The following is a 15,828-nucleotide window of genomic DNA, read 5'->3' on the forward strand; positions in this document are numbered from 1 at the left end:
CGATGGTGGGGAAAATGTTGGAATCAATTATTAAAGATGAAAAAAACAGCGCAATTAGAAGGCAGTGACAGGAGCGGTCCAAGTCAGTATGGATTTATGAAAGGGAAATCATGCTTGACAAATCTTCTAGAAATTTTGAGGATGTTACTCATACAGTGGATAAAGGAGGACCAGTGGATGTGGTATATGTGGAATTTTAAAAGGCTTTTGACAAGGTCCCACAAAAGAGATTAGGTTGCAAAATTAAAGCAAATGGTATCGGGAGTAATGTATTGACGTGGATAGAGAACTGTTGGGCAGACAGGAAGCAGAAAGTCGGTATTGGCGGGTCATTTTCAGAATGGCAAGGAGTGACCAGTGGGGTGCCGCAGCGTTCAGTGCTGGGACCCCATCTATTTACAATATACATCAATGATTTATATGAAGGAATTGAATTTAATATCTCCAAACTTGCAGATGACACTAAGCTGGGTGGCAGTGTGAGCAGTGCAGCGGATGCTAAGAGGCTACAGCGTGACTTGGACAGTTTAGGTGTGTGGGCAAATGCATGGTAGATGCAGTATAATGTGGATAAATGTGAGGTTATCCACTTTGGTGGTAAAGACAGGAAGAGAGAATTTTATCTGAATGGTGACAGATTAGGAAAAGGGGAGGTGCAACGAGACCTGGATGTCATGGTACTTCAGTCAATGAAGGTTGGCATGCAGGTACAGCAGGCAGTGAAGAACGCAAATGGCATGTTGGCCTTCAAAGCTAGAGGATTAGAGTTTAGCAGCAGGGAGGTCTGACTGCAGTTGTAGAAGCCTTGGTGAGGCCACACCTGGAATATTGTGTTCAATTTGTTCTCCTAATCTGAGGAAGGACGTTCTTGCTATTGAAGGTGTAAGGGAACCTGACTGATTCCTGGCCTTGGCAGGACTGACATATGAGGAGAGACTGGATCAACTGGGCTTGTATCCACTGAAGTTTAGAAGAATGAGAGGGGATCTCATGGAACCCTATAGAATTCTGACAGGATTGGACCGGTTAGAGGCAGGAAGAATGTTCCCATTGATGGGGAGTTCCAGAACCAGGGGGCACAGACTATGAATAAGTGTTAAGCTACTTAAAACATAGATGAGGAGAAACTTCTTCACACAGAGAGTGGTTAACCTGTGGAACTCCCAAATGCAGTGAGTTGTTGAGGCGAGTTAGTTAGATATATTCAAAAGGGAGTTAGATATGGCCCTTACGGCCAAAGTGATCAAGGGTTACGGAGAGAAAGCAGGAAAGGGGTACTGAGATTGAATGTTCAGCCATAATCTTATTGAATGGCGGTGCAGGCTCGAAGGGCCGAATGCCTGCTCCTGCACCTAATTTCTATGTTTCTATGTTTCTATGAGGAGAAAGTTCTTCACTCAGAGAAATGTGAACCTGTGGAATTCTATACCACAGTAAGTCGTTGACACCAGTTCGTTAGATATATTCAAAAGAGGGTTTGATGTGACCCTCACGGCTAAAGGGATCAAGGTGTATGGAGAAAAAGCAGGAATGGGCTACTGACGTTGCATGATCAGCCATGATCATATTGAATGGTGGTGCAGGCTCGAAGGGCCGAATGGCCTATTTCTGCAAATACTTTCTCTTTTTCAATATTTCTGTGTTAGTGTTTTAGGGCGCTTTGGAAGGCAAAGGCACCTGCAGAGTGCATGTATGTAATATAAAATGGTTGCCAGAAATTCTGCAAAGCATCTGGGTAACTCACCTAGCTCACTGGACCATATTCCTCGGTAACAGATACCAACTGTGTTTTTCAAACAGGCATGCCCAATTAAGCCCTAATCAGCACTTTCCGAAGCCCAGACCAGATGTCTCTGTCTAACAATACATAATGGGACTCCTGTAACAGGGTTACGATAAGAAGTTCTAGGAACACACCAGACCCAAGGACAATAGATAAGGGTGTGCCTGACCACATCAAGGGACCATGAGAAATTCTTAGCAAAAACATGAACTGATCATACAGCCCCCTTGATGCTTAGGTGTCAATTCCATTGGCAGAAAAGAAACCTGTATGTAATCTATAATCGTTGTGATTGAATTGTGTCCAGCCGAGATGGGTTGAGTAATTGTAGTTAAGTATTGTAAAATCTATAAGTATCGATGAATTTCTTTGTTCAGCAGAGAGAAGTGCCTGGAATAACCCATAGGCTTCCTCCCCGCCGGCGTAATAAAGACCATTTTGAAATTGGAACCAACCCTGAGTGGCGAGTGATTCTTTCAGGAAAACATTTGCGCTAACAGTTAGATTTAGGCAATGACTAATTTGCAAAAATCAACTTTTTTCTGTGCACAAAACTGTCTCACAAGTAGCGCTGACTGGCGTTCGTATTCTCACATGCAATCTTCGTATTTAACTTCATAAAAAAGGCAAACGTAATTTTAAGTTGCGTGAACTTTATTATGTGAAACATCATGATTCAACTTTAAGTTCTAGAAAAAACAACTCCAATTTTGGCCAATCCTAAAATTTCAGCAGTCACGTTGTAAACAATAAAATGTCACGACCGTTTAAATAAAGTTAGCTTCTTTCACCGCAGTGGGGATATTTTTGTGCTGATTTTATGCAAGTTCTCACTTCTTCAATGTTTCATTTCAGGTTTTCCAGTCTCCACACGATACGAGTTACTAGATTTACGTATGCAAATTAAAATATAAGCCTGGTAACATGCAAACAAATAATTCTGATAGTAGGCATGTTCACTGTTTTAAGCATAGTGCCTTGTGCCCTAATGTTTCAAAGAAGTTCTCGACAACTTCCAATCCAATTTAGCTGTGAACGCAATCACCAGTAAACACAAATCTTGTTATGCACGGCTTCAGATTCATAGCAGTCGGTCTTAAATTAAAGTGAAATAACTGTCCATTGAAATTGTTTGAAAAGTAGGTATTGCTTGCAATTTCCATTTACTTTTTCTGTGAATAGAGGGGTTGCCGTCCCACTCATTTCCATGTCTCTTTTCCTTTTCTTCAATGAGAAACGAGATGTTTCCCGTTGACCAGAACTGCCTTGAGCATGCTGTTGGTGGCGGCTTCATTTATTATGTAACTGTATTCGCGCCGGTTGCCTGTCGCCAAATTTAGTTCCGTGATTATTGCACTGCCATTACCTTCGTTGGAAACTTTCTCACTACGGGCGGTGACGTTTTTTTTTTAACAATATCCTCTTTCTTCTCTCTAAAATTACCGCAAACAGAATATTATTTTGCACGGCAGTTAGTTTGAAAGATATGTGATAATGATTGATTGCTGGAATTAGAGTAGAAACATAGAATGGTTACAGCACGGAATTGTATGATTACACCTAATTTGCCACTGCAGGCTAACTTTTTTTCAACGTGTTCGTGCAAAAGAGTTATTTTTTGAAAGAAGGAGTTAATTAGTTACTGATTGTTGCAAATAATCTATACACTCCAAAGTTTTTTTGCACAAATACAATCGTGGAGCTGGATATTTTGCAATCTTATTGATACTTTAAAATGGTGTTTTTGAAGTTACTGGTTGTTTACCAGTTTCGTTCCCTTTCAAAACGGAGAAGCGGAACGTTTCGCTCAGCATCATGATGATTATTATTATAATAAGAAATGAACAATTGGAAAGGCATTTGATTTTGGATTTTCTTGCATCAGATAAGCAATATTGTTCTCGAGAGGTATAAAGAATTGCGTCTTCCTCCATTCTAGCAGAGGGAGCTAACTCATGATCGTTTCTCAGTTCTTGTCCAACAATACGCTGAGGACAAAATATTTCGATGGCGTAATCAAAATTGCGTAATCCAATCCAAATAAATGTTGCCTATATTACGCACATCCAGCTGATGTATCAAATAGATAGCCACAGACTTATTTGCGTTCAAGCCGAGAAACGGGCCTGAGCAAGAACACATTTTGAGAATTTTGCGATATAGTCATTACTGAGGCCAAACTTAATGTTTGCCCCCTTGATGGAACCTGCAAAAGATGCCAAACCACCCCATTCCATTAAGAACTTACATTTGCAGCGTTGTTGAGGCATAACATCACCATTTGAAAAGGTGCACCATGTATAAAAAGAAACTGAAAGATATGTTTTACTTTCAAAGTCCAATATTACAAATCACATTTTCTCCATACATATGACATAATATGGTATGTCTCCAGCAGAGATCATTTCTTCCTGAACACTTGAAAATCAACAATGCCACCAGGTAACATATTACAAGGATATACTCTGTGAATGTCTATTAAACGAGAGAGGACACCAGCAGACATCATTTCAGAAACATATTAAAAACTTTATTTATAAAAAAACATGATGAATAAATGTCCCTAACCAAATGTCTGGCCGTAGTCTATGTAGGGAAAGTTAAACGTAGTTTGACTCCCTTGCAACGCAAGAATTGTTATTTATGTACATTAAACAGCACATATCTAATTTAATACACACATTTAACAAAATAACAATCTAAAAATACATGTCCTGGTTGCTCTATTAAACACCTTTAAATACAATACTTCATCATAAATAATTTAGCAAACAAGATCGCAGTTATTGGTTGAGACTCCTTGTGTCGCTGTCTAGCAATAAGAAGCAGAGAGACTGTCGAAGATCTAAACCCACCTTCTTCATGAAATCCAGAACAAAATCGGAAGGAAAGGTACAGAGAGTCTGCCTTTTCGCTGTACAGTCGTATTAAGGAGGAATGTTGCAGCCGCGCATCTTCAATTCTGTGTTTAATATCGGCATTTCAGGCAAAAAAAGGACGAATTTTTTCATGTGATAATGCAGAGATGGAAATGATTGTCCTAAGTTCTGATTTACGCAGAATAAAATCTAGAGCAATGGCGAGTGCACTCGGTTGTCGGGCGTATGTCACGTTCTTGCTTTGTGTTTCGAACGTGGTTTTAGGTCAGATTCGTTACTCTATTCCCGAGGAAATTGAGATTGGTGCCTTTGCAACATCGCTGCACATTTAAGGATAAGCGTTCAATAATTAACAGCTCGGAATTTTCAGCTGCCCGCTGATGGTGGAAAGCAATATGTCGAGATAAATGTGGAAAATGGAATTTTATTTGTTAATGAGAGAATCGACAGGGAGCACCTTTGCAGCGACAGCTCCACGTGTTCCATCTCATTGGAACAAACAGTCTAATATCCTTTGGAAGTGTTTCATATTAATGTGGACATATTAAATGTAAACAACAACTCATCCATTTGGCCGAAAAATAGGTTGACTTTGAAGCTGTCTGAGTTAATTGCAAGAGGAGCGCACGATACGGATGTAGGTAAAAATATCAGCACTTACCAGATTAATTCAAAGGAAAATTTCGGCCTCAAAATGCAGACAAGAAACGTTGGTAGAAAACACGCTGTGCTGTTGTTGGAGAAACCGTTAGACCGCGAACAACAATAATTCTTTGAACCGGTAATGACAGCCGTTGACGGTGGCTTCCCGCACAGATCTGGCACAACTCAGATTATCATCACTACAACAGACCTCAATGATAACACGCCTCTTTTCGATCATGAACTATACAGGACCAGTGTTCTAGAAAATGCAGGCAAAGGTACCGTGGTGCTGAAACTCAACGCAACTGATTTTCATGAAGGTGTAAATGCTGAGTTCAATTACTCATTTACTAATTATGTGTCCCAAAATGTGCGGCAGTTATTCAATTTGAATTCCGAAACCGGAGAGATCAGAGTTCAATGTTTACTGGATTATAAAAAATCATAATTGTATAAGCTTGCGGTACAGGCTCTGGAGAGCGCAGCAAATGTGGGACATTCCAACGTTCTGGTCATAATAATTGACCTAAATGATGATGCCCTCGAGATAAAGCTCACATTAATAACCAAAATGATACCAGAGCATACCGCACAAGGAACTGTAATCGCTGCATTTACTGTTACAGATTGAAATTTTCGAGAAAACGGACATGCTCGATGCCAGATTCCAAATAATGTACCACTTAAACTTCAAACTACACTGATGAATAACTACAAGTTAGTGACTATTGATGGCCTGGACCATGAAACTACTTCGCAGTACAACATATCCATTTCAGCTTGGGATTCTGGAAGACCTGCTCTTTCCACGAACAAGACCATTGTCTTTTCTGTATCTGATATAAATGACAATGTTCCGCGGTTCCCACAGACCTCATTTCATTTATACTTGCTGGAGAACAATACACCAGCTGCGTCCATTTTTTCTGTTACCGCTCTGGATCCTGATTTGGAAAAGAATGGAGAAATGTCCTATTCCATTCTGGAGAATCATATACAAGACCTTCCTGCTCCTTCTTACTTCATTATTAACTCGAAAAGCGGGAGCATTTATGCGCTGCGCTCCTTTGACTATGAACAACTGAAGAATTTTCAGTTCAAAGTTCAAGCTCAGGATGCTGCCTCTCCCCCCACTCAGCAGCAGCATTGTTATACTGGATCAAAATGACAATGCACCGCTGATTATTTCAGCATTACGGCGGAACACTTCAGCGGCAGTGGCAATTGAGCCGCACTCAATATATCCTGGATACTTGTTCACCAAGGTAATGGCTACTGATGCAGATTCTTGTCAAAACACTCGGCTTAAGTACAAACTGCTTGACGCCACTGATCGAAGTCTCTTCACTGTTGGTCTTTACTCTGGAGAAGTCAGAATAACGCGAAGCTTTTCGGAACATGACCCCACCACACAAACATTCGTGGTCTTGGTGAAGTATAATGGAAAGCCATTCTGTCAAGCACGATCACAATCTTCTTTTCAATTCCAGCGAACATTACTGAAAACCCTTCTGAAAATATAGACCATCCCAGGCACGCTGAATATTTCTTGGAAGCAAATATATACTTAATAATAATTTCTGGATCAACGAGCTTTATATTTGTATTTTATTTGTCACACTAAAGTGTCGACAAGACCGAAGTAACTTGCGTTGCCACAGCCCTACAATTTACTGCTGTTGCATGCAGAGGGTGTCGAACGATGTGTTTAGCCAGAGACCTGCACCAAACCAATCATTAAATTATTATGGAGCTGGTAGACGCTCCCTGTACGCGGCATGTATCGATACATCGGTTCGCTTATCGCCGGAATCATCCAAGAGTGATTTTTTGTTTCTGAAGTCCTGTCATCCTCCGTTACCGATGAGTGACATTAGAGTAGATGGAAAAGGTGTGAGGTATAACTTAAGCAGCAAATGTATAATGCGAATGATGGTTAATGTGCTTCACAGAGGAACGGATACATTTCTAAGTTCATGCCAAGAATTAGTTTCTTGAATGTAACTGATTCATTCACCTCAGCAAATAACGCATACCATAACGAAAAGTGTAGCGATATCTGTTTAAAAAAATTTCCCGTACTTATTTGCCTGCGTAATACATTATTTGCTGCACCTTTAATAACTTTCAATTTCTTTCACCTCTTTACTGAAAGGCAGAAATAAAAAACTTTCAGCAATAGATGTAATTCATCACCGATGAAGCATTTTTCACGTAACAATGCAATCGTCCTATTCCCATTTGATGACGCAGCAAGTTTTAATTGCTTTCCAAGCACTGTCCATTTTCCATTATGTGTAAACTCCTAACATTTCAAGGGGGAATGAGAAGTGGCTAAGACTGTTAAAATATCTCCCAGGATAATGAATTTAAAATAAGTAGATGCATGTTCAAAAACAAGGACATAACGCTAAGTCTTTATAAATCATTGATTATGCCTCAGCTGGATTATTGTGTGCATTTAGGGACCACATACTTGGGCTTATGTAAGTGCCTAGAAGGCATTGCAGAGGAGATTTACTAGGATGGTTCCAAGGATGCCGGGCTTCAGTTATTTGTAAAGATTGGATAAGCTGAGATAATTCCCCTTAGATCAGGGAAGCATCAATGCTATTTAATAGAGGTGTTCAAAATTATGACGAGTTTTTATAGAGCAAGCTGACAGGAGTGTCGAATACGAGAGGACACTGATTGCTGATGAGGCGTTAAGAAGCAGAGAGAGTGGAGTGGAGGAGACTGTTTTTAATATCTGAATTGCTGCTGGAAACAGATTAATGGTAACTTTCAAAACGTAATTGGATATAGAATTGAAGAGGAATATTTTGCAGTGCTATGGCCAAAGAACAGCGGAATGGAACTAATTTGATAGATCTTATATATATCCTGCACAGAGTCAGGCACCTCGATGTATGATTCTATGATTTCATGATTTCAATGTTTTGCAACATGTGGATGGGAATCGCAGGGGGAACGGTCGCATAGTGGTTATGTGACTGGACTAGTGATCCAGTGGCCGAGACAAATCATAGAATCGTATAATCATAGAACTTTACAAACAAGAATGAGGATATTTAGCCCATTGAGTGCGTGCTGGTGGACGAAGAGCTATTCAACCTCAAACAACTTTCCAGTTCTTGGTCTGTAGCCGTATAGGTTACGGCAATTTAAGTGCATAATTAAGTATTTTTTTTTTAAATTGTGAGGGGTTCTGCATTAACCACCCTGTACTGAAATGAGCTCCTGACCCCTGCCCACCCTCTGGGTGAAAATATTACAGCTCACCTTCCCTCTAAACCTTATACAATTATTTTAGGTCAATGCCCTCTTGTTATTGACCTATCTGCTAAGGGAAATAGTTCCTTCCTATCCACTCTATCAAGAACCTTTGAAACTTAATACAGCTCAAAAGATCTCGCCTCAGCCTCTGTTCAAAAGAAAATATCTCCAGCCTATCCAATCTTTCCTCTTACCTAAATTTCTGCAGTCCAGCCAACAACCTGTTAAATGTCCTCTGTACCGTCTCTAGTGCAATCTCATCTTTCCTGTAATGTGGTGACAAGAACTGCATGCACTGCTCTAGCTGTGGCCCAACTTGTGTTCTATAAAGTTCAAGCATAACCGTCCTGCCGTTATATATGATGGGCCTCGGCTAATAAAGGAATGTATTCCTTATGTCTTCTTAAACAACTTATCTACTTGTGCTGCTACGTTCACGAATCTGTGGATATGCACTCCAAAGTCCCTCTTTTCATCTACACTCTCATTGTCCTACCATTTATAGTGCATTAATTTGCCTTGTTGCTCTCAGTGAATGCATTACTTCACACTTCGCTGGATTGAATTACTTTTACCACTGCTCTGCCCACCGGACCAGTCCATTGATATAATCGTGAAATTTAAAGTATTTTTCTTCATTTTGAACCAAACTGCCAATTTTTGTATCCTCTGCACACTTCTTAATTATAACCCTTACATTCTGGCCTAAATGGGGCAAAACAGGTTTTGCTTTCAAGAAGGAGTTTGATATTCTGGACGAAATAAATAAAGTGGGAGCAAGTATTAAGGAATTTAGCAGCTTTCAAAGTAGATAAGTCCCCATGCCTGCATGAAGTGCATCCCAGCCTGTTGAGCAAAGTAAAAGAGGAAATAGCAGAGGCCTTGACCTTCAGTTTCAGTTTTATTTGAATCTGGGCATGGTGCCGGAGGATTAGAGGACTGCTAATGTAGTATCCTTGTTTAAGAAGGGAGCAAGGGAAAGGCCCAGTAATTAGAGGCCTGACAGCCTAACCTCGGTGGTGGGAAAATTAATTGAAAAATTCCTGATCGACTGGTTAAAACTGCATTTGTAAAGGCAAGGATTAATTAGGGACTGTCAGAACGGATTTGTTCAGGGAAGATCGTGTCTGACTAAACTGGTAAAATTATTTGACGAGGTAACCAAGAAAGTCGACGAGGGTAATGCATACGATGTAGTATACATGGACTTCAGCAAAGCTTTTGATAATGTCCCAAATGGTAGAGTGGTCTTGTAGGGTAAAGCCCATGGGGTAAAGGGCAAATGTCAATTTGGAACCAATATTGGTTTGGATGTAGGAAGCAACGGGTAATGATTGATGGATGTTTTTGTGACTTGAAGGATGTTTCCAGTGGGGTTCCGCAGTGCTCAGTACTGGGACCCTTACTTTTTGTGGTATATATCAATGATTTAGATTTGGATAAAGGAAATATGATTAAGAAGTTTGCAGACGAAATTAAAATTGGCTGTGTAGTGGATAATGAAGAGGAAAGGCATGGGCTGCAGGAGGATATCAATATACTCGTCAGGTGGGCAGAGCAGTTGCAAATTGAATTTAACTCAGAGAAGTGTGAGGTAATGCACTTTGGGAAAACTAATAAGGAAACGGTATAGACATTAAGCAGTGGTCTACTTAATAGTGTAGATGAACAAACTGACCTTGGAGTACTTGTCCACAGATCCGAGAAAGTAGCAGACCAGATGGATAAGTTGGTTAAAAAGGCAGACAGAATCCTTGCCTTTATTTGCCGAGGTATAAAATAGTAGATCAAGGAGGCTATGCTTAAATTGTATAATACTTTGGTTAGGCCACAGCTGGTGTATTGCTTGCAGTTCTGGTCACTGTATTATAGGAAGGACGCGAATGCCCTAGTGAGGGTGCAGAGTAGATTTACTAGGATGCTGCTTGGAATGGAGAATCTTAGTTATGAAGACATATTAGATAGGCTGGTTTTGTTCTCATTGGAAAAATGGAAGTTGCAAGGAAATCTGATTGAGTTGTACAGAATATTGAGGGGCCTGGACATAGTGGATAATAAGGGTCTATTTCCATTGGTGGAGGGGTCTATTATGAGGGGGCATAGTTTTAAAATGGTTGATGGAAGGTTTAGAGGGGACTTGAGGGGGGGCTTCATTACGCAAAGGGTTGGGGGTTGTTGAACTCGCTGCTTTGAAGAGTGATGGATGCCGAAACCGTCATCACTTTTAAGAAATGTTTGGATGGGTACTCAAAGTGCAGTAACCTGCAGGGTTACGGACCTAGAACTGGTAATTGGGATTGGACTGGATGACCTTTTGTTGGACCGAGCAGATATAATGATAAGTACTGCAGGGAATAGAATACGGCCAGGGTGATCTCCAGGACTAGTTTCAAGCGGCTGGATGTGTAGGAGAGGAATTTTCCCAGATTTTTTCTCCCGAAATTGGGCTGGGTTTTTAACTGTTTTTTGCCTCTTCCAGGAGATCACATGGCTCCAATTGGCGTGAAGTGTAGAATGTTTTAGTATAACGGGTCTCGCATTTGTGTCGAGGTGCACTGTGTGGGCTGGGTGCTCTTTGCCTTCCTGCCATTGTTCATAGGTTTATATGTAACCTTTAGGGCTGCTGACCCAAGGCCGTGTGGCTCTTTGACGGCCGGTGCAGACAGGATGGGCCGAAACTGCCTTCTTCTGTGCCGTAAATTTTTATGTTTCTATGTGACTAAATCATTATATACTACAAAGTTAAGATTTCAATACTGAGCCCTCTGGAAACCCACTGGAAGCAGCCTTTGTGATCACAAAAAAAGCCATTGATCAATACCCTTTGCTTACTGAGCCAATTTTGGATCCAGCTTGCCACTTTTCCTTGGATCCCCTGGGCTTTTACATTCGTGCCCATCTGCTAAGTTGAACCTTAACAAATGTCTTGCTAAAATCCATTTAGGCTACATCAACTGCAGTACGCTGATGGATCCTCCTTGTAACCTCCTCAATAATAATCCGGTGACATGAGTTGAAATCCCACCATGGCAGCTCAGGAATTTAAATGCAATTAATTGAATAAAGTTAGAATTTTAAAAACTAGTGTCAGTAATGATGACCTTATAACTTCCGGATTGTCGAGGAAAACCCAACTGCTTCACTGATGTCCTTTAGGGAACAAAATCTGCTGTCCTTACCCGGTCTTGCCTGCATGTGACTCCAGACCCACAGCAATGTGGGTGACTTCTAATTGCCCTCATTATTTTCCCAGCAAGCCACTCAGTTAAGGGAAATTAGATATTGGCAATAAATGCTACCCTTGGCAGCGATGCCCATGTCCCGTGAATGAGTAAAGGAAAAATAAAATGTGAAATAGCTTGGATACATAATAAAATTACATTCACTGCTTTAATGACTTCTGACAAGCTACTGATGAAATTTGGAGCAATCAGGTATACTCACATGAATGTATTCTTTTAAGTTCATAAGGAGTCATGTCACCTGAAATAATTCTCAAAGATTCTGACCAGGAAGTAATGGATATGGGGATAGGCCAGACAGGTGGAGTTGAGGTAAATGTTCAACAATGATCTTATTCAATGGTGGAGCAGGCTCGAAGGGGTAAATTACCACATCCTGCTTCTATTTCTATGTTTCGTAGCACGAAATTATCTGCTAGAGGAAGTAGCTGAGGCAGAGTCCATTCAATACTTTAATATTTGATGCAGAGAAAAATGAAAGCTACCGAGGAACAGTAGCAAAACTAGATTTCGTCTGCATAGATCTGATAAAAAGCAGTTGAAACCCAATTGCACAAATAATCCAATTATGCGCTGTGAACCGTTATGGGTCTTTGATATCAAAATAACAATCTTAACCTTAACCGCACAAAAGCAATGCGGCAATTAGTCAGCTTGATCCTTATTTATGATTTAATTAGAGGCATACAAATGAGCATTCCACACACCTTAGTCTCACTGATGTAAACCTTATTTTTAATCTATATGTTGTGCATTAATATTACTGATTTCTAAAGAACTACAAAATATTCATGATGTAAGGGATTACTTGTATTAAAACGTATTTTAATATTCATTCAGTGTTTCTGTTTATAGTAACGTTTGAAAAACAACAAGCTGTGTCTGCAAACTGACCAATTTAAATTTATCTAGGAGGCATCAGAAGATTCCCCTCGACTGCAACTGTCAACTACCGTATGCCAGGCATGCAAACTCTAGCAGGATGATAATTCTCGCTTTATCTCAGGCTTGAAACGGAGAGCCTACCTGACTCTTGTTACAATGTTACCAAAAGTGTGAAATTTAAAAACTAATAAAGACGCTTGATTGAACTCCAAGGAACACTACCTATTTACCACCTGTCTATATTGCTTCCAGAGATGTCCTCTTAAAACTGAGTAAATATCACATCCTTATCAGCGATCTACACTCTATCCACAGACGTGACTTGCTAAGATTGCCTTTGGGAACTAACAGCTACTTTAAAATATATTCCTCCTACAATTAGCTCTTCGACCTGAGAAATTATTTTGAACTGTATACTTAAATAAATCAATAAATCGTAATGACCATTTGCTTGACAGTAGAATTATTTTGTTTCCTACTCATTCCTTTAAGTGCAGAAAAAAATGTTTGTATCTTCCTCGACTTGAAATGACACCTAGACATCATACAAATTTAAATGTTCCTTTGCTTCCCCGTGAAGCTAAAAAGATTGCTAGAATGGGAACAGCTGTACTATCCCATGCACCCTTTCGGGTCCAGGATGAAGCCAATGGTGTTGTATACTTCTCAAGTGCTCTTGAGACTGTATTTTCATTTTAACTCGAATCTTCCTTCACAGTGAAATAACAAAATAAAATTTGCATAAATGAGTACATCAATTCTTGAGATTTATGAGAGGGCATCACATACTGATAGTAGAGGATCCGAATTTCATTTTCTCTGATATGGGAAAAGATAGAAGCTATAGGTAACATCTGGGAGCTTGAGGGCTAGAATAAATGTATATTTACAGTACAAGTACATCATGAGTTCAAAACAATTACAGTTTCGAACTGGATGCAAAGTTATTGTCTACATCTTCGAAGTCATTTGAGTGTGGAGTGAATGAACGAACCTGACAAATGGGGGAATCTAATCTCGTACTTTAATTTGCTCACTCAAATGAATGTTAATTCAGCTGTGTCTCACACCAAACATAAAACATCTCCAGGACGGATTACCTAATCAAAGAAAGAACGAAATAAAGAACGAACGAAAGAAAGAAATAAAAAAAGAAAGAAAGGAAGGAAGGAAGAAAAACGAATGAAGAATGAAGAAAGAAAGAGAGAAAGACATGCATGTGGCTGAGACAAAAAGCCCAAGAGAGAATGAGAAAATATGAGAAACATTAAAAGCGGAATTCATAACATACCGAGGAGAATCGTAAAGACTGTGGACTGGACATATAAAGATAAGCTATTTTAATTAGGAGAAGGTTTATACATTATTTTCCACAGCTCGATTTCTTTATTTTTTAATATATTTCTGAAAAAACAGTTAGCTGATGAAGAAAGCGAATAGTAGGTCTTCACTACTGAAAATAATCTTCAGTCTGTGACTTCTCTTTCGTAAATGCAATGCAATGTACAATGGTGTTTTTTTCCGTTAATCAGCTAGTTTAAAATTTAAACTATAAATTGAAAGTCATTAAATGTATTACCGTTTGCTTACTGTTCAAAAATGACGAAGGTAACGAAAAGTTTCATTATTCGACACCAGGTTGTTTACCATCATAATAACAATTGAACATTTAAAAATATATTTTAATTCGCATTTCAGTGCATTGATTTAGCAATATTTTTCATGAAATGTAGAAAGCTCTCCGGCTCCCGCATTCACAGCAGAAGGCAGCACCAACTGCATAGGTCATAATGTTTTTCTCAATATTGTCCTGAAGTCGATGATAATAAAATGCTGCCACTGCGTAAAAAACAACTGAACCTCTACTATCATTACACACTTGCATCTGAAGTACAAAATAGTTAGCTGCAGAGTTCTTTCCGTTTAAGCCGTAAAAATGTCATTCGCACCGACATCATAGCAAAATAACATTATATAGAATAATGCAATATTTACATTTCTGACACCAGGAAATTCTTCCCATCCAGAAATAAATCCGTGCCTACCTCCTGCCTCGGGATCCAGGGACACTCGGGCTCCTGGGCCTCTGTGGAACACCTGGTGCAAGGCCCACATTGTCCAGAGGCGCACTTATTTTGCAACTGGCCCTGGGAACATCATAGACTGATCCAACCAATGAAGCACATGATCCCCATTCGCGCATATGGACATTGCATTTGGTTATGGATTCCCCATTAGCAACAATGGTGATCATATAAAATACACATTTCCGTACCAAATCAATGTAAAAATTCATTTATAAAATTAATTGAAATATAATTTTATTAAATATTTAAAACAAATAATTACTTTTTTGTAAAATAAATGTAAATGAATTGGCTAAAAATAGCCTAAACTTATTTTGCCGGTTTTTTAACGTTGCAATAGATGAAAAAATATATTTTTATGTTCATTGAAACTCTTGCGCTGGTATGATATGTTAGAAGGATGATATGTTAGAAGCATCATCGAATTACACCTTATGGGATGAATTGAAGCACAAAAAAGGGCGATCACACTGTTGGAATTGTACTGTAGACCCCCAAACAGTCAGCGGGAGATGGAAGAGCACCTAAGTCGGGAAATTTCTGAGAAGTGCAAAGAAATTAGGGAAGTTATATCAGGGGATTTCAACCACCATAATAATACCTGGGATAAAATTAGTGTGAATGGAATAGCAGATGCGGAATTCATAAAATGCATTCAAGAGAAATATTTTAACCAGTATGCAACACGGCCAACAAGGGAGGGGTCTGTAATTCTATTACTTACAGCTCATTAAATGCACATCGAAGTAATTTTTAAACGTGATGAGGGTTTCTGCTTCTAGCTCCCTTTAAGGCAGTAATTTCCATACTCCCATCACACTCTGAGTGAAGAAGCATTTCATCATCTCCCCTCTAATTCTTCTACCAACTGCTTTAACTCCATGCCCAATGGTTATTGATCCCTGTCCTAAGGGAAATAGGCCATCCTATCAACTCTATCTAGGCCGCTCATAATTTTACACACCTCAATTAAATCTCCAGTCAACCTCCTCTGTTCCAAGGAAAGCAACCTCAGCCTATCTAATATTTCC

At 39.5% G+C, this 15,828-nt stretch overlaps 1 pseudogene; it reads left to right on the forward strand.

Annotated features, from left to right (window-relative positions):
* The first annotated feature begins 4,859 nt into the window (after positions 1 to 4,859).
* LOC139261961 (protocadherin-10-like) lies at positions 4,860 to 7,305 on the forward strand (annotated as a pseudogene).
* The last annotated feature ends 8,523 nt before the right edge of the window (positions 7,306 to 15,828 follow it).

Source organism: Pristiophorus japonicus, chromosome 4 (assembly GCF_044704955.1).
Source record: "Pristiophorus japonicus isolate sPriJap1 chromosome 4, sPriJap1.hap1, whole genome shotgun sequence".
Taxonomy (NCBI): domain Eukaryota; kingdom Metazoa; phylum Chordata; class Chondrichthyes; family Pristiophoridae; genus Pristiophorus; species Pristiophorus japonicus.